General features: G+C 43.1%; 1 protein-coding gene across 2 annotated transcripts in view; it reads right to left on the reverse strand.

Annotated features, from left to right (window-relative positions):
• Positions 1–20732, reverse strand: part of arhgef17 (Rho guanine nucleotide exchange factor (GEF) 17) — a 69592-nt gene that overhangs the window by 30746 nt on the left and 18114 nt on the right. The window lies entirely within an intron of this gene.

Genomic DNA, 20732 nt, shown 5'->3' on the forward strand with positions numbered 1-20732 from the left:
TGTTCTTGCTACAGTGGAGGCTTAGCTTTAACTCTAACATTTCCACAGGTATATGTGTTGGGGGGGGGACTGATTCCTATGAAAGAAAAAACAAACATCTCTCTCTCCTGACCCTTGCTGAAGAGAAAATTCAGCTCTGTTCTTACATACATTTCCCTCCTACGTACAAACACACTCCACCACTCGGCGTGGATTAGCAGACTGGGTGTTAAGATTAGCAGAACTCTGGCGGCTGCATTATGTCTACCATATGTGTGAGTTTGTGCCTTCACACAGGTCTGGATGTAAACCAAGGCTTGTTTGTTGATTATGCTCCCACACTCGAGCGGACACGACTAGAACACGAAGCGAGGAAAACACTAAAGACACTGCGAAGATGGGTGCAGGTTTTATGAGTGAGACTCCAGAGAGTATTTGTGACAGTGTTGGAGCTAATCGTGTGATTCACTCCGCTCTAATTCTATTATAGGGAGACAGAGAGAGGAGGATCTGCGGGAAGAGATACGGTGGACATGTTCAAAACAAGGAGTAGGCTGTAGTGGTGACAGAAAAACAAGTAAGATAATTCAAAGAAAAGCAGGATCTTCAGGAGTGGGAGAAGGAGAGTGAGAGAGGAAAAGAGGAGGCTGGATGGAGTGAAATCTGAATTGACTTGGACAGGCAGGTGATAACGTCCTAGATATGCACCGAAGGTGCAAGCAGCAGCCACACACACACAAACACACACACACACACAAACAGAGGAGAAAACACTCTTCTACCTCTCCGTTGGGGCTTCCGGAACAAAGTCCATTCCCATTCAGATTCCCACCAGAGTTTCCATTCCTGTTGTTGCTCCTAAACTGGTCCACAGCATCTCTGTCCACCACTTCTTCTCCCCTTTCTCTCTCCCCTCCACCTCCTTCATCTCCCGTGTTCTCCCCGTTCTCGTTCATTTCCTCCAGAGCGATGCTGAACTGGGCTAGGGTTCGAACCATCTGAAGCATACGGAACGGTCCGTGCGCCTGAACGCACACTCACTTTGGCACATAGACGCCAAAAAACACCTGAAGAGGTTTTTTTTTTGTTTTGTTTTTTTGCGTCTGTTTACTCACACAAACTCCTTCTTCATGTCCACAGAATGACGGAGGGTAAAAAAAAAAAAACACCTGAGGGTTGGAGCGTTTCGCCGCCTTTCCTTTCTCTTATTCACAACATGAAATGAACATGTTCCTTCCAGGTGTTTCTCTCCTCTTCTGGCAACAAGCGCTTTGAGATAATTCACTCCTTTAGAGAGCGATTCTTCCCCTCTTCTGTAAATTCAGTCTTCAGTGTGTGTATGCGTGTGTGTCAAAGAGTGCGTCTGTTCTGTAGGCTTCGGCTGTGCAGCTTGTCGCCGCGCGTGTGTATCATGCAGCACACACACCGTATATCTGAGAGACAGAGGAGCACAGTCCAGCATGTATGCATGGGTGTCTGATCTGTTTCTACTGCATGGATGATGTAAGCAAGACCGGAGCGCATGTCGCGGTGTGTGTGGACAGAGAGGGAGATGAGGAAAAGTGTGTGTGTGTGTGTGTGTGTGGTTTTGGGTGCGGGTGGGTGTGTTGCGAGTGTGTCATAGCCCTCCCCCTTTGGGTGTGTATAATGAGAGACAGCAGGCAGGGCAGACGCTCGCAGCGCTCAGCTCAGCTCTGCTCAGCCAGACTCGACCAATCAGCTCCATAAATAATCGATTGAGGGGTGGGTGGGGGTGATGGGGGGTGCTGAGGAGGACAGAGCTGTCCATCCGTTTGTCTCCCATCGTGACCTTTCTGTTGTGATAACATCTGTTAATGTCACACACACAGTTGAGAAATATAGATTTGAATGAAACCGTCCTATCTGCCTCTACTATTTCTATGCAGGTACACCGAGTGGCAGCAGCCCACAGATAACCATGACAACAGGAAACAAGGGTGTAATTTTAAAAGGACGATAGAGCTCAACAGTCACCACCCACTTTTTTAACGGCTTTGTCTCCGGAAGTGAATTTCCCATTCATTCGCTCCATTGACGCTTCATAAAATCCTTATGTAAAGAGTTTTAAGCCTGGAAACAAGCCAATAAACTACAAGATGAATCCTGACCATAAAACATTTGATTTGGAGCAAAAACAATTTTGGAAAACGGGAAAAAAATCTGTGTACATAATTATCGTAAGAGTGAAGGAACTACTCATCCCATAAACCATTGCGAATGTAACAACGACGTTGTTTACCAAACCCGCGAATTTCATGTTCGCTAGTTACTGCTACCACTGAACTCTACGATCGTTTAGCACAGAGCTACCATGATTTCATTTTCTGACTTGCATTTTTTCAGAGATGAGCAGAAGAGTGTCGAAAGGGGTGTAAATCACTACAAGTCTCAGTGGTAGCAGTAACTAGCGAACATGTAATTTGCGGGTTCGGTAAACATTTCCATGGTAACAGCGAGCTCCACCAATGACAGACGTTGCTGTTACACTATAGGATTGTGGGGAGTGTAGTACTTTTCTATGACATCGCGCATAAAACATTTTTTTCTTAAAACAAGGTTGATATCATACAGACTTCTGGCTTCTACAGGATCATATACCATCTTTCACAATTTCATAACTCGTGGTAAGTCTACTTTGGATGGTTATGACATTATGGCCAATAATCAAATCCTCTATTCAGAATATGAATGGCATTTAAGTTCTATACCTGTGTTTGAGACGATGACTGCTACTGATTTCCATTATATAGATGGAATTTGCACATAGATTAGCGTCATCATCCAGTAATGAGACTATTTTTAACACATCAATCACATCATGAAGATCTTGGTTTGGGTTTGAGAATCAAAACCAGCGAGCCTACGTTACAAATCGACTTGACACAGTTGAGATGATAGGATAATGTTTTTAAAGCTTGAAGCACACAAGGGACTAAAATACACATTATCTCAGCCTTTGCTTCTTTGACTATCCCATAAGTATTTCTTTAGTTTATAAAGTACAAGAATCTGTTGAGAAATGTCAATAAATCTCTGAAGTGCAAGCTGAAAACCACCTGGCCTAAACCTAAAGGTGTTATTATGAAAATGGGAAAAGCTGAGAATTAGAGAATCTGGAAATTCTGCAAGCCGAAGCCTTTACTGGGGCAGTTAATATATAAAACAATATTCAGTTTTATATGCTATATTCTAGTTTTATATGGATTTTAATCATAATTTAGAAAAGATGCCTTCTTGTTCGTTCACTGCTGTAGCAGCAGTTTCATAATAAAACCCTTCCAGCGTTGTACTTGTAATGAAGCTGAGAAGTAGCTCAGTACTGAGAAAGTACGGCAAAGAACTATCAATCAGAATTTAGTATTTATGCATGAAGAGAACTTAAAGCAGCAGATTGAAACACATGGTTTGATGATATTAAACTGATGGAAATATTCACATTATGCTGAATTTCCATGCCTGACATTATAATGTGCTGGAGGTTCTGATCATTTACTTTCCTCCTCCCCTGGCTCAGTTTTTATTGGACATTATTAGAGTACTGGCTTTATGTGAGAACTTTCAGGTTCCGTGCCTTCATACATTTTTGATCAAAGTTATAACATCATCATGAATGTGGTAGTGCAGCTGCAATAAGGACCATTTTCAATCGACTGTTCACACACTATTTGGGGCAGTTTTCCAAAGTGTTCCCGCTGGATCCTGCATTACTACATTCAGCCAGTGGTCTAAAATATGCAGAAACCGGCAGTGCGGTCCTTTGACAATTCATAAAGTGAGTGTTGCAGCCCCATTAACACACAGCAAGCGAGCACACGCACACTTTTGTAGCTCACAGACACGCATACACCCACAAAAAGAGAAATCAAGATGTCTGACCCAACCATAAAGAGGCCCGAACTGCGATTTTGACCAAAAAAAAAAAGTGAAAAAGGACTGTGTGTACACAACAGCCAGATGACACGCAATGAAACCTTGGGAGTTTTCGTGCGTGCACAAATCTAAAATGCAGTTTGAATGAAAAAGTCTCATAAGAAGAGTACAGCACAGCATGTGGGTTTGAGCTGAGCAACTTTAAAAATACAGTGCAGCATGTAATATTAATAAGTAAGAAACATCAAGTGATTTGATATGACGCAGCTCAAAACAAAGTACAGAGAGCTCAGTTGAGACAAACTTTAGGCTCTTTCTCTCCAGCAGAGATCAGATGCTGACAACAGAGAAAGGTCACAAAAGGACATTTAAAGGTCAAGCTCGTGGCAGGAAATTGGCCTTTAATCCTCGTTGCCATAGAAACAATGGATGGTTTTGAAGGTCTGGTGACAGAGATCAGAGATGACAATCTCCCAGGCATGTTTGAAAGTTGGAGAAAATACATTTTGAATACATATACTCTCTGATCTCTGCGCCGTGCATTTTGTTTTTCCCTTTTTTTTTTTTTACAAGAGGGTAAAACACGACAACGCCACAGTATTAAACCAAACAAATAACTTTGCTTTTAAGTCTGATGACTTAAAGCTAAGCACAGGACAAACCAGAGAAGTGTTTCCCTTTTCCTTTCATCTGCATCTCAGCATTACTGTTGCAGTCTCTTGAATCAAAACCCGTAACACAATACTTTTTCTTGACATCTCGAACATGCCTGTGGCATGCAGCAACTAGCTCATGTGCTTCTGCTGGAAGCTTAAAGGAGCAGTTCACCCACAAATCACTCCAATGCTGATGGACAACTCGGTGAAGTTTTGTAGTCCACCAAACATCTGTGGAGCTTTACAGCTGAACAGCATTGCAGCATTCTCCTAAACAACTTAAGTACCAAAAAATGGCCCCGCACAGCTCCTGGTCCAAGTCTCCAGAAGCCCTGATATCCCAATTTGATCTACGAAGACTTTGTTTAGACCATTTAAGACAAAATCTTCACTGTAGCTACTAAACGAAAAGCATCAGCTCACACCTCATCTGAAGTGAGGGCACAAGCTCAACCCCACATCAAGTGTGTCAATAACAATATCTGGGCTTTCTAAGACTGGGATTTTTTTCGGTCGGTTTTTTTTTATCCCCACTGATTTCAGTTGTTTAGGAGAATGCTGCAAAGTGTTTTGGGAATAAAAAAAACTTCACTCTACTTTCCATTACCAGTGCTTTAAATATGGAACAATGAGTCCAACATGTATAAGTGCATTTGACAAAAAAAGGTTAACTTACACTCTTAACCTAACACACCGCGCAGCATTTGCAAATGTAGCATAGACAGATTATATATTTTTTGGGTAGTATTTTCAGCCACAGAGTAATTTACATTTGGTTCCAATATTCAGAAACTTCAGTGCCTTTGTTCTTTGTATTAAAAGGAAGGTCAGCTAGTGCAACAGCGTGGCTTACTGAGGTGCTTTTAATAGTTGTGCATGGCAGAAGGAGCTCTACAGCGCAGAGGAATAAGATATGACTTTGTCTACAGAGACAATACTTGTCAGGTGGATCAAATCGCTATTGGTATTGTTCTTCTCATGGATTTACTGCCCATAAGAAAACAGAAAATGTAAGATTTCCCTCCTAAGCAACATGAGAGCAGACAGGTTACAAACATCTAACCAGTTACATCAGCATCCACAGCATCTTGTTTCCACAGCAACTCCAGAGTGCTCACATCCTCAGCATTTCCTGTTTAGTTTTGGACAAATGCAGTTGCTAGGTTGTGAAGGATAATAAAGTGTGTGTGTGCATGTGCACACACGCAGAAAAAGTGGGCAGCCTGGGGATGGACTGTTCTCCCTGAATGAGTTACCAGCTCATAGCTGGCTGACCCAGATTTCCGAATGGTGTGCACACATTCACACATACACACACATATACACACAGGCTCTAATTACATGGTCAGACAAAGATCTCTACCTCCTTTACTAGGAATCATTTGTGTGTCTCAGTCTGACTCACAGGAAGCAGGCTTTAGGTAAGAAGCCCGTCACTGGCCGATCATTTCAGTCAGAATTCTTCTCCCTTCGGCTATCTACACGTTACTGTTTTTGAATTCCCCATCATCAAGCGACACAACAACAACCTGTGAACTAGCAACCTACACGCTGAAAATGAAATGGCAACTTGGATTTGGATTTGGGAGTGTCACTCCATGGTCCGTGTGTGTGACGTGTTGGGAACCAAGTGACGCAAAATAGACTTTGATATCAAATTTGAGTGGCCAGAGAGGTCAGACTGAGACCAAATCCTAACCATCCCCAAACGTGATCTGGATCTGATTTGGGAAGAAAAATGCATTTCATGTGCATTTTTGCTGTCAAGACTTTCTAAAATCAACCTTAATACAATCTGGACATGCCAAAAAACAGATTTGGTTTGGCAGTTTGAATAAGGCCATGGTCAAAATATGTCTTTCGCTGTTTTATGTTGCTATTTTATTGCCAGGTCTCCACCCCCCCTTTGTGCAAATGTTCCACCAAAATGAGTTCCCTCTGATACTTTTTTACAGAGGCGCCTTCGCTGCATCCTGGGCTTAGTACAGCCCAGGACAGCTATGAATGGTTTCAAGAAGACAAAGCCTTTTTTTCCCGTATGACTGGGTGATAATCTGTACTAGCTACTACTGTCGACTAGTGTGCTTTAATTCAGAGCAAATCTGCAGCAGCAATGAATTATGATGAAACACAGGGTGTAAATCCAACATTACAATGATAATGAGTCCGACTCAAAACGCTAGACATCACTCATGAGACATATTCAACAGCATTTATAAGTAAACACCACCAGATACACATATGCGGCTCATCATGAGTGGGCTGAATTCGCAGCCGTGGTTCAACCTCATATTTCCTCCCCACCCTGCGCAGAAATGTGTGTGTGGTTTAATTCTTGCCGAGCCGCCCCCGCCTGTGTCAGTGTGTGTCACTAAGTGCTGCTAAATGACAGCTGATGTGACATCTGTATCACAGCCTCGGAGTCAGTATGGAGTCAGTCTATAGATAAACATGTAGGAGGACTGATGACACCTGTCAGCAAACCCGCTGGTCCACAGGTGTGTGTGTGTGTGTGTGTGTGTGTGTGTGTGTGTGTGTGTGTGTGTGTGTGAGTGAGTGAGTGAGTGAGTGAGTGAGAGAGAGAGAGAAAAAGAGAGTAACCTTAGGAGGAGAGGGGGACGCATGACTGCCCAAACAGATCAAAACAGATTTCTCATCACACACCTGCATATACAGCTTGTACCATAAGTGTGTCCATGCACGTGTGTCTATGTGTGAGCGCGTGCGTGCGTGCTAGTACACTTATCCATCTGGCGTTTAGCACAACAACCCTCATACAATTACAAGTTCACACACACACACACACACATGCACACACTATAAACGATAGAATAAATGAAGTAGGACAGAATGAAAAATGGTTTATGCAACATTACATGTCATTCAGGTGTGTGTGTGTGTGTGTGTGTGTGTGTGTGTGTGTGTGTGTGTATGTGTGTGTAGCTCTGTCTCTCTCTGTCAGGACAATGACAGATGATTCTAGGAAAACAGATGAATCCCACCTGTACCTATGACACGGGAGGTCAGGATGAACCTCCGTCTCTGCATATTCACTCCACTTTATTGATTCCTCTCTCTGCTCCGAAGCTCTTTCCATCTGTCTCCACATTCATCTAGTCCAGTCCCCGTCCCCTCTCTACATCTCAGGCATGATGCCAGGATTCACATTTTGAATGGGCCTTATAATTACAGGTGTTCAGACTAAGGTCAATGTAAAATAGCCTGTTGTGATTGGTCCAGACTTCACACATGTTAGTAGCCGAATTAAAGAAAACATCATTGTGGTCTTCACTGTTCATTTTGTTAAAGCAACATTATGTAGAAATTGGCATTTTTTATGCCACAATTTTTAAGTGCGACACTAATATGATACAAATCCCAGATCTGCAACAGTGTGACATAATTTTGAAGCTGTTATTTCAAGGTAAAAAAAAGTTACATAATGTTGCTTTAAAATGAATGTTAAGAAAGTATACACTCTCCTGGTTATTGAGGATGGGACAGTTGTACAAGTGGCACAACGCCACGCAGCTCCATGTGTCTTTTTCTTACAAAAGCAGATAAAAATGCTCAGACAATGTATTAATACTATGTAGTAATACAACCAAAACACACACACACACAAACCTTTAATTGCTTTTGATACCTTTTATTGCCAATTCATATTCTGTTTTTTTAAGTGCTTTGCCTTCTATCTATCTATCTACATCTTTAATGTTGAAGCACACACATACATGAAAAGCCTCCACAAGGGGGCAGTAATCTGACTGATTTTTTTTTTTCCATATTCTGATAGTCAAATATGTCTGGCATTACTTCATTCTTTCAGAAGCCAGGTGACAAATAGGTAAATAAATTGCACCTGTTCATTAGGATGAAATTAAATCAGGACATAAGATAAGTTATGACAACACATAGTTGTTATCGAAACTGCAGCGTGCATGTGTGTGCGTGTATGTGTGTGTGTGTGTGTGTGTGTGTGTGTGTGTGTGTGTGTGTGTGAGAAAGAGAGAGAGAATCCACACAGGTAACCAGATCTACTTGCTCTCCAAATACGCCCTTATGGGATGGTGTGGATGTGTGTGTGTGAGAGAGAGACTGAGAGAGAGAGAGATACGTGTGCTGTGAAAAGAGTCTTTGTCTCTGAGAGGTGAGGCTGAGGCAAGGACACGATTGGCACTTGGGCTGATACACACACACACACACACACACACACACACACACACTTTGCTGGGAGATTGCTGGGAGCAAAGAGTAAAAATATAATATATGTAGTATATTAGCGATAAAAATTTAATAAAAGTATGGATCAATAAAATGTACAAAAGGCAATAAAAGGTGTGTGCCTGTGTGAATAATTGTCGCCCAAAATGACTAAATGAATGAAAGACGTCTGTTTGATTTGAAGATTTGATCTGTCTTTGTAACAAAAGAACAGTTTAGTTTTCTTCAAATGTTGTTTTATGGCATTTTTAAGCCTTTTTTGGAACAAATATCCACAAACTTTCAAGGATATTCAAGACATGTGGGGAGATTGCTGAAGGACAGGAATGATCTCCATGACCCTACATAATAAAGTGCATCGGGCCACTGTGAGTTAAGCTCCCTTTTCATCTTCACAAGAACTTTATCAGGCGGCATCTGAGTCCAACCAGACAGCATCACAGGGACACACCAGGAGGAGCCTTCGATCCACTCAACATCCTCAATTTCCAGTCCCACCGCAGCCTGTGAGTTGACATCCCGTCCACTTCCTGTCCAGCGACCTAACCCACGATGCACTGGGATCCCGAGATAGCCATCAGCCACAGAGACTAGTCTTAACCCCAACGCCACTCCGGAAATACCTTCTCCGTGTCTTGATCTCTCCCACCCAGTTTGTCCTTTCTGCCACCCTCTGCCATCTCCTCTTCTCTCTCCGATCATTTCTCACACGGCCTTCTTCACAAAACCTGGGTTACTTTCAAGAGATGCTCGAGGGGGGCTGTCAGCTGGATTTCGCAGTGAAACCGTGTCTCATAAAAGATGCACAAAGTAGCTCTTGAGCAGCACTTGGACATGCTCTCACACACTCGGATGTGTATGAGTTTGAGACTGAGAGTGGGAAAAAGGGAGGAGGATGAGGAGGAGGAGGGGAGAGAGGACGAACAGGGAGCAAGAGAGAAATCCAGATAGCGAGTTCACTTCGCAGACAGTTAGTCAGCGTGGTTCCCAACAGATTGTGCTGTTATAATACTACAGCTTAGCTGAGACTGAACTAGACTGCGGATTAAGCCACTTCATACTTTACTTTTCACTTTCTTTCTTCACTTTTCTACTCCCTCTTCCTCCCCTTTATCCCTCTTTCTCTCCATTTCCCCTCTTTATCCTTCTTTCCTCGACATTCCTGACCCCTCACGGCCTAAAATCCTTATGTGTGTGTGTGTGTGTGTGTGTGTGTGTGTGTGTGTGTGTGTGTGTGTGTGTGTGTGTGTGTACGGTTTCCCTGGCTAGTAAAGCTACAATAAATGAAGTGTCTTATTACAGCTTTAGGCCATCAAAACATGTTGAATGGAGCTGAACCTTTCCAGGAAAGCAGCGTCAGAGAATATGGAACCGATTGGAGAAGATTCACAATGATGAAACTGCTCCAAACACCGAGACCCGGGAGGACCCGGGAGGAGAGGCTGATCCGAGCTCGAACAATAAGTGGTCAGAGACACACAAACAGGGGTGGGACGTGACAATGCACCAAAACAAAGGCTGATCTCATGAGAGGGTGTGACAGGGTGGAGAAGAGCTGACAAAACAAAGAGAATGAGATCGTGAAGAAGAGAGGGAGATACTGCTTTCTCAGAGTTCAGCCCAGGGTTTTCTGAACACTCCGAATACAAATCTGAATAACTAGTTTGAAATAGCGTTGTATAGTTGCACAGAGCCTTATGGGTTAGAAAGTCTTCTGAACCTCTGCGATCACCCGAGATCACAGCTGGGTGTGGTCAGGTGTGGCCTGTTGTACTCATGACCACACACAGCTGTGACTGGACTCAGCCTTGTGCTTCAGTGCCACGCTACATCACAGCTGTGGCAAGTTAGTCACAAGTTGGGAGGATTATAAACCTGGGTGTGCGTACTTGTAGTAACTTCACTCACTCGCTGCAGCAAGAAGGCCATGGTGTTTTTGTTGTCACATAGCATCCACTGAAAAAAGTTTTGTCAAACTGCAACAGCCAACAAAATGTTGAGTGATCTGGTTCGATACGCAAAAATGAAGCATATGAAACTCTCCTTAAGGAGGAGGAAGAATTGATTGAGCAAATGTTTTCACACAGGTTGAAGCGATCCGACGAACTCCCTCTCTCATACGCACGATGCTACTAGCACCGTCAGTGTAGTGCTGGGACATATGATATCACAATATGTTTAGGCTGCACGTTATTTACACATTTATCTCGGTATTTTGAAAATTCATCAAACGCACTTCATGAATGCTCCGACAAGGCAACATACATATCGATATCCATTTTGTAACAATGTTGTGGGGGTGACTCTGTGTACTTACACAATATATGAGGTTTCTGATAAATTATCATCAGTAATGTGGATAAAATGACTAAGCGGGTAAAGACAAGTATGAGAAGAACAGCCTGGAGAGTTCAGAGATTTAAATCGTTTCACCGTAATGCAGCCTTTAACCCCAGGAAAAGACAACACTCGTATCATGTGGAACGACATCCAAAATCGAAGCCGATATAATATTGATATATTACCCAGGAGTACATCAGTGGGTCTTAACAGCGGCCTCATGCAGCAAATCTCTGCCTCAAACTCACACTGCGGCACACTTGTACACCTGGAGGCTGTGAGGCACGGCAGCCGCCCGCTGAGCAGCTTCCCCCGTGCTGTGTCAGAGTGCAGTGATTGAAGGAGGTCACACAGATTTCCTGGGACGATTCAGAAACTCAACCCCCTTTCATAAAACGCTCAGCGATGAATGGTTTAATTTTGGATGCTGAAAGTGTAAAAGACCTTCACAGAGCTGAAGGACCGACGCTGTCGCTTCTTTTCAGATCGTCAAGAGCCTGGAGTCGGCTTTGCCGCACAGCTCCGGAAGCTATGGTAGCACCGCCCACGTGAGCCAGCACTGATTTACACTTTTCTGTTGCTGCTACAGAAGTTCGACCATGTCAGCCTTTTCCATTTAGCGCAACCCTGGGCCTGCAGCTGTGGGAGTCCTTTGCAGTTTAAGCTGCTGTGGTTGTCACTTTTGTCTTTTAAAAAAGGGCCTTCAGGATCAGTGACAGGCTAATGAGAGGAAACACTTTCAAGACTCTCTTTCAGTTTGGACAGGGAGGCAGGTGAAATGGAGAGAGAGAGAGAGAGAGAGAGAGAGAGAGCGCAAGATAAAAGCACGGAGATCAAACTCTGTTATTGGCCGGTCTGTTGCTATGTAAAACTGGTTGCCACAGAAACATCTGAATGGATGTGAAAGCATGAATGAGACAGAAAAAAAACACAATCAGCAGCAGCAGCAGCAGCACAGCAGCAGAGCAGCTCATGATCAGCACCTCCACGCACAAACGTTTAGCCGTTTGTTCAGCGTCACACTACACAGGCTTATTACAAATTTCCTGGCAACATCACGGAGGCTCCACTGGCTGTGAACGACTGTTGCACATGACAGGCACGTCAGAGATGGGTATGTGAAAAAATGTCTTTGTCAGGTATGTAGGTCGGTTGAATAATGCAGCAGGAAACCACGGCATATAAGGCTTATAAGGTTTCCTAATTTGGGTGAACGTGAGAAATCTTCATCATCAGCCCGACCTGACAAACACAGGGTGTGGGAGACAACTGATCGTTTTATGTATGACAGTGGACCACATCCGACGCCACATCTGGGAGGACATGGGACATCCAAACAAACAGAATATGTTGCCCTTTCCTCACATGTTCCAAACACGGATCAACAGCGGCACACAATGCTCTTCAGTGCACCACTGTGAACATATAGAAAACATATGAACGATGATTTTTGTGCTGCTAAAGAAAACTGCAAACAGAGGAAAAGGTCGATGTCATGTATTTCTTATTTTTCAGGCTTTTCCGAACACACCACCATTGTTTGTTCTGGACGTCAGTCCCCAACACCTCCTTCCCGTTGGCATTACACACATCAGGCAAGCCATGAGTGGTTGGGGAGAAACTTGTAGTCCGTCGAGTTACAGCATGAATTTATGACTCAAAAACCACCTATTCTGACACCCTGAGCATAGCCGATAAACATCACGCCGTCTGAACCTGCCATCATCCTTCGTCAGTCTATTCTCCGAACCCGAATCAGATGTAGATTAAAAAAAGAAAGATGACATCTCTTAAAGGGCGATGTTTCGCGTGTTCGTGGTTGTAGTTTAGCGTCTTGGCATGCTAACATTTTTTGACCTGATGAAGGCACCAGACAAAAAGCAAGAGTCACCAAAGTGATTACAATTAATCCTCAAGGGAACATGAAGGTGTATATTATCACAATCCATCCAGCAGGTGTCAACACAGCCAGTTTCACTGAAAACCATAAAGGAGGATAGAAGAATCCCACATATCAACAAATATATAATACGACAAAATAACTGTACCAATTCAATGTGTAGATGTTGAGACATTTTCAGTCTGCACCATATAAGTGGACTGATGGTTATTTAGGGCAAGCATGGTTACAATCAGCTCGTTTATTAACTAGCAAGCTAGCTAAAACTGGATCGCAGATTTTATTAATGTAAACATATTTTTTACTTTATTCTACCATATACAGTAAATCAGGCCTTTTTTTCATAGCAGACAGTTTAACTTGTTAAGGTAAAAAACGCACGTGTTACTAATAATATTAACCATGTCTCTGTTGTGTTCTATTTGAGTGAGCCAGCATGCACAACACCAGGGCCCTGAAACTGAATCAGCTGAATGGAATTCAGCCAACATTCAATTCAATATTCATACCTGTGCTTTTCCTACTGTCAAAAAGAAGTCTTTTAGTCCACAATCAAATCATTTAGGTAAAAACAAGTCGACTACATATAGCCAAGAAGAATGAATGCCAAAATAATCACTTCCCGCTAGTAGCACGTCACTTGTTAAACAAGCACATAAGCTTATTCAGGCCAGCGTGCTAACAGAGTGATGTCAAACAAAGCAGCTACTTCCAGCTCATCATCCATGAGAACAGAAGAGGACATGATTGAGGACCACCCTCCCATAAGTTGTGCTCCCAGTGGGACAGAACTAAAAAAGGGAAACACTTTCTTTATCTCTGCGGCAGACAAACACACACACACACACACACGAGCGCATACACTGATACCGGATACTCCCAGGAAAGTGGATTCGTTTATAACTGCTCACATGAAACAGTCACATTCTTCTACATCTACACACACACACACAGACAGAAGCCACGGGGGGTGCTCTCCGTCATCTTTACTGTACACATTAACCACTGCTGTGTCAAAATATTCACTAACAGTGTCACACTGAACCTTCTGACTCCTCGTAAAACTCGCTGTAGGTCCAAAAGGCTCCATTCGACAGAAAGATACTACTAATGATCGTAACTTTTGTCCCGAGTGTGAGGTGGACCGTGGTTATACCAACAAAACCAGCACACAGAATCAATAATGCAAACACAAGCAGGCCTCACAGAGGCAGTTTTTTCTGTAAACGACGTCACTGATTCAGCTATTCAGCCCAAGTATTGTCGGTTTCCCACAAGAACCTCATATTGCCAAATATTGATATCAGCTGCTAAATTGCACAAAGTGGTTTACAACTCGCCGGTCAAGCCAAACCGCTGAAAACACATTATGAAATGTCAAAATATGAGGGTCGCCTGCAGGCCTCAGGCTAAACAAGACAATGTGTCTCCAGAAAACCGTCAATAACAATGAACAAACAGCCTCAGGAGCAGAAAACAACTGCCTTTGTCACACTTTATCAGCGGCAGTGGAAGTGCTCCTATGTTTGCTTATACTCTCGATTAAAACTGACTTATTTCCTAATGGCCTCACACTCCTGTGAACCATGTGTTTGGACTGAGCTCATATCAACGGTCTGTTTGAACGGAGGCCTGCGAGCAGCGGGACATTTAGTTAATGTGTACTCATGAGTGAAGCCCGGGGAGGAAAGTTTAAAAGCTACAGAAAGAGAGATTTCCAAAAAGACATAGAAGAGAACTGGGTGTGTGCCGTCTGCTGAAAGAAAGCGAGAGATAGTTTCGGCCTGCGAAGGTGAGGGGGGGTCAAAATGAGAGCTGCGGGATAAGAGGGCAAAACTAAACAGAAAATGATAGCATGAATAAAGAGAGAGAGAGAGAGAGCGCTGCCAATGAACTTCAGGAGAGCCAGAAAAAAATGGAAGAAAAAGGGAGAGAAGAAAAGAGACCCCCTGTTTTAAGCCGATTCCCTCTCGCTCTCTCCTTATATGGCAGTGTTGCGTGTGTGTGTGTCTCTGTGTGTGTGTGTGTGTGTGTGTGTGTGTGTGTGTGTGTGTGTGTGTGTGTGATATACGGGCTCAGTCCCAGTGTTGAGAGCGATTAGATCAGCAAACTCACACTGACTAAACTGAAACTAAAGGGTCCTTTTCTTGCCATTCCAACACTGCCGCCGAGTTTTACCGCTTTCCAAATGTCCTCTAACCATCAGCCAATCTGTGGTGCCTTTAAATGTCTAGAGTTCAAAACACACTTTATCACAAGTACTCGAACATTAAAGTCTAATTTTCTAAGTCTTTTCTAAGTCTTACTGCCAGAAAAAGATGGTTTTTATTCTCTGTCCTTTGGGCGATAAATGATGAACCGTTTTCAGTCTGAGGTCATAATTCGAAAACATTTAAGATTCTTTTTTTATTTTTTTTTGTCTTTGAGAGGCTGTAAAAAGGGTGGGGAGGAGGAGGAAGGGAGAGAAGAAGACAAGAGATTACATCACAGTCACAGCCTGTTTATGGCTACGGATCCTCGGAGGGGACAAAAATAACCCCTGGGATCTCTGCCTCAGAATGAAAGGAATCATAAGAAGCCAGATTCATCTCATTCTTTCTTTTCCCCTCTCTCTCTCTCTTTCTCTTTTTATTCTTCATTTCATCATTCCCTCCCTCCTTGTTGCACCGGTCCACTTCCCAGAATATTCTGGCCTTAGCCCAAATGGCTGGAATGCAGGAATCCAGGTAACACACACACACACACACACACACACGCACACACACACACACACACAATACATCCGTCCACACATACACTGTATAAGGAGGAATGTACCGTACATGTAAATATACACATGTCAGTGCAGACATAAACCTTTAGTGAAATGTGTCCAAAAAATGTGTACCTCAGTATTTTGAGCACACTGTGGGATCAGAAGAGAGGACACTTTTTGATATGACTACATGCAAGATATCAGTTTACAGCTAATGCGCACATTGTCTAGATCAATGAGTGATTATCTCTAGAAGTATGTTTAACCAACTAAACTATCTGTATACCTATAAGGGCTTATACCGGAATTTGGTGGGACCAGGACCAAACGTGGTACTTTCAACAGTACAGACCAAATTCTGTCCGTGCGTACTCTTTCTTTCTTTGCCAGATGTTAAGGGAGTCACAGCAATTCATCTGTCAAGACCACAGTATCAGCCACAGCGTGTCAAATCAACAAATCCTCAAAATTATGTGACAAAATATGTTGTTTTTTTTCCTCTACACAGACTCAGGCAGAAACGTCCTCCCCCTTCTCTCATCCTCTCTCATGCCATCTTCCTCCCCTCGTCCCCTTATCTTGTCATTTTTCTTTCCCTCCCCATCATGTCGGTCCTATCTCCCATGGAGAGGCAGAGAAAGAGAGAGGGACAGAGGAGGGGGAGAAAAGTTTGTTTTTCCGGAGAGGACAACATTCCCAGGCTTGTACCATTCCTCTTCCTATTAATAGAGTGTACGCACGCACACACGCAAACACACACAAAAGCCAAACACAAGCTCTTCGATCACTGTAGTTACTGTGGAAACTAAAGTCCCATATCTTTATGATGCAAACAAAAACAGCTGATATGACATGATTCACACTGAGCGCCATCCAATCATCTCTTCTGCACTTCCCATTATCACTGTCACTCATTATCAGTATCAACTCGGGCCTCAGCCTGCCCTCTCATTTATTTTGTGCATTTGGTGAACATGTCGACCCTTTCACGGACAGTCCACTCGAGCAAAGACTCATAAAAAAATCAGTCTGTCAGCCAGAATTTTTTTTTCCCTTCCTCTGCAGTTAACAAACTTTCTTGTTTCCCCTCCCTTACCAGCACTGAGCCTGTCATTAGGAAGATAAGATGCTGTCATGTAAGTAGCTGTTTAACTGTGTTTAGCTGCCACAGAGGTGAGACAGAGGTGAGGAATGGGAGGTCAGAAGGTCCGGAGTCAACCCCGGAGGCAGAGTTTTTCAAAGCACCTAAGGCGGTTGTCAGATTGATGATCTGTCTCTATATGAGGAGTGTAATAGTAACAATTGAGAGTTATTGATCTCTAACAAACACAGACATGTTCAAATAAAATCTACAGTTTGTTTCACGTGTTAAATGCTCAAAATGACAGCAGGAGATTTGCCAAAATGCAACCTTGGCTTTTTTTGTGAATGTACCCGAGTCAAAAGCCTGAGTCACAAACAATGTTCTCAATGCTCGTGTTCAAGTGTAGAGACCCCCGTGATACTACGAGCAAAGTTTCATGTTGTGTCAAGCCTTCTTAGTGTTTTAAAAATAGCGTTTTTGATGCCATCGTAAAACGTGCATTCCCACTGAAAAATGAGTTTGACCCCGAAAAACGAAAATACGGTAAATCTTAAAAGTGCCTCTTTCGTCGTAATTATGCTTTCACAAGAAGGTTTGACTTGGGTACATTCACACAAAAAAAGCCTAGGTTGCATTTTGGCGAGAGTTTTGCTTTGATATGATGTCACTAAATTGTGCACAGCATGTTCACCATCACTTTGCCATCCGCAGTGTGTTTTGCACCAAAAGTCTTATGTGTTCGTATGATACCTGACACACTTTTACAATCAGACTCACAAGACAGGTCATGATCTACAATAAAACTGTTTAAGATTAAGATTGTTGTAGGCTCGTTATAGTAACAACATCCTCGGTTAATCCTCGATCAACAATAAGTTAAGTGAAATGGCAAAAAACTTTAAACAGACTCTCAACAACAAGAGTTGACTATGAGATGCACAACAGGGGTTTGGTCTTATACATAACTACAGTTACCCTACTTATAATGGATAGTTTGTTAGGAGCTGTAAGTGTCTGATATTAAGTGTCATTAAAAAAAACTTAAATTATCAACGGAAAAGGCAGGTTTGATGTTATAATGTCTTTGTATTGTGTTGTGGAGATGTCTACTGAAGTGAGCATGCTAACCAGCTAGCCCTGGCCATCAGCTCCATAAACACCTGCTAGCTGCATTGCTAACTAAGCTACTTAGCAAACAGCAGTAAGCAGTTAGGTCTGGTGATATGCTACCCCCTATTGTTTTGAATTTGACAGGTGGTCAATTCTTTCATATCACACCTTTAAATGTACTTATATCTAAAAAACCACAAGTAATAAAATGTATCCATCGACAGGCTTGTTTACAATTTCAACCCATTCCAGGGAAATTTTATCACATACACATTTAGACCCAAAAATGTAATTATTCACAGTGTTTTATCAATTTCCGATAAATTACGGGTATGACAAAAAAAACTAACCGCAGCTTCTTTCCCAACCATCCTTGCATTGTAGTGGCTGCGGATGATTCACTGTGTGTGAATGTATGTGTGGTGGGTTGGTGAAATCTTCTGTTAATCAACACTTGTTTATATTTAGGTCTGCCACGCTTTGCAAGGCACACTCAAACACATGCATGCACACACACCCACACACACACACACACACACATACACAGAGTTGAGAGAGTCTTTTATGGCTGAAGGGCTGTTCACTCTGTCAATAAGATCCAGATGTGAGCTCAGTGGGAGAGGGGATAAAAATAGAGCGAGAGAGGTGAGGGAGACAGAAAGAGGGAGGCGGAGACGGGGTCAGAGAGAAAGCACGAGATACGGGACGGAGAAACGATGATCTCGGCGAGAGAAGTTGGTCGGAGGAGAGCAGATGGACGGATGGGGTAAACAGAAAGAGGTGGGGAAGACGGGTAAACTTGGTTTGTTTCATATTGCACAAATGTTCCTTTCCCTCTTGCTCTTCTCTCAAAGTGAGCCCCTCTGATGTCACCACATTCCTACGGCAACATATACACACCCCTTTTCCACGGACGACAAAGAATACACATAGGGGCAACCATCATCTTTCTCAACAGCTTCAACACAGCGTGAGCCGCTTTAAAAAGTTCTGGCGTTCTGGAGCAGCCAAGCTCCCACTGCGTCTTTTCTGTCTTTTTGCTCTGACCAACACATTAAGAGAGATTCAGGATGCTAGTGTGTGTGTACGTGTATGTGTGTGTGCGCGATGGTCAAAAAATGCCTCCCCCAAACCCACTTCCTGCCCTGCCCTCTCAATGAAGACAATTATGGTTGCTGCGAGAAGGATAACACAGAAGGAACAGCTCCTTAAAAGGCAGCATCCATGTTGTTTTCACCTCGACACAGATCGCTCGAATTAAAAGAAAATACCGCCCGTTTCTCAAATGTAAAGAACAGGTTTTACTGTGTGCATGAAGGAGCGCTAAAAACAGTACGGCAGCGCTGCTCGAACAGAAAGAGGACAGGGACAGGATGGCTGCCACATGGCTCACGGGCTAATGACACGGTTTCCCACTGGGACAAAATTGTACAACAGACTTTTCTTTTACATCAACCTGAATGGATGACTTTAAATTTACACTGTAAGACACAGAACCTCTAAGTTTTCAATTGAAATTTCACATTATCAATTCCTGATATATTCACATTCAGAATCCCCACCCCTCATACTTGCAAAAACAAGACCGGTTCTTAAAAGCAACCTAGATGATTTCCTTCACCTGCCACAAACGAAAGATTCTTTTCGTACCCAAAACCAAAGACTGTTTGGGATAAGCCGCCATTGTTGGCCTCCTGCTAAACAAGAGCATGATGCTGACCAGCAGCTCCCCCGTGTTCTTAAGATGCTGACCACTAAATTGGAAATAATAAAATGACAAAAATTGCCACCATGAGTTGCTTCAAGAGAAGAACAACCTGCTGGCTGCGGGGATCCACTCCTCCCATCAGGCCTCAATAAACAGTTACTTCAAGGTCATTTTGAGAGTTATTTTTAGGAACTTGGCATCTTCTTATCACAAGTGTTTTGTTTGCACAGCCTTCATTCACAACCTTGTAAGTTTTCAGTTAGAGTTGTAGCTTACGTAAAGTGATCCACAGAATGAGATGTGGCCTGATTAATTTGAAATTAATGCAACAAAAAGACGAGGTCTGTTATGATAACTGCGTGAAAAGTGGTTGTTCACCTGCGGCTGTTTAACTATTCGGTTTGGACCCCCAAAGTTTACCACAGGCATGTGTTTTAGTCCCCTAAATGGCAGAGGTCCTGCTGTTTTTATCAAACTGGAGATTAATATTTAGTCCTGGTCAGAGAGTTTTCCGGAAAATATGCACCCCGGTGATGTTTAATGCTAATGGCATCTCTGTGCGCAACCTGAAATCATCTCTCTTCTCCTTTTGCAATAACATTTCAGAACCACACAATCGAAATGCCAACTGGTGAATTAAATGTTTGAAGGGGGAAAAAGTCTCGGCCTGGATGAAAATAAGAAGCCTATTGAGGAGTGAAGAAGGACTACATTGTTTCAGGAGGGACAGACCCGATTACCCACAACCCCCTGGCTGTCACTGGGTGATGGGAGCTTTGTGTGAGCCTTTCAAACATACCTTTGGACACACACACACACACACACACACACACTCACACACACACCAACACATGCACATGCCTACAATCTCCTCATAAATGGCAGTCATCATCATTAACCATCATCACTGCCACAATGATTACTGCTGTTATATTTGGCTAAATGTCCACACTGCCGGTTGAATGTGAGAGAGACAGCCAAAGGACAGCAGGTCAACACACACTCTCTCTCTCTCTCTCTCTCTCTCCCTCTCTCACACACACACACACACACACACATAAACACCCACGCACACAGAACTTCGT

The sequence above is a fragment of the Sparus aurata genome, chromosome 2 (assembly GCF_900880675.1).
Source record: "Sparus aurata chromosome 2, fSpaAur1.1, whole genome shotgun sequence".
NCBI classification, from domain to species: domain Eukaryota; kingdom Metazoa; phylum Chordata; class Actinopteri; order Spariformes; family Sparidae; genus Sparus; species Sparus aurata.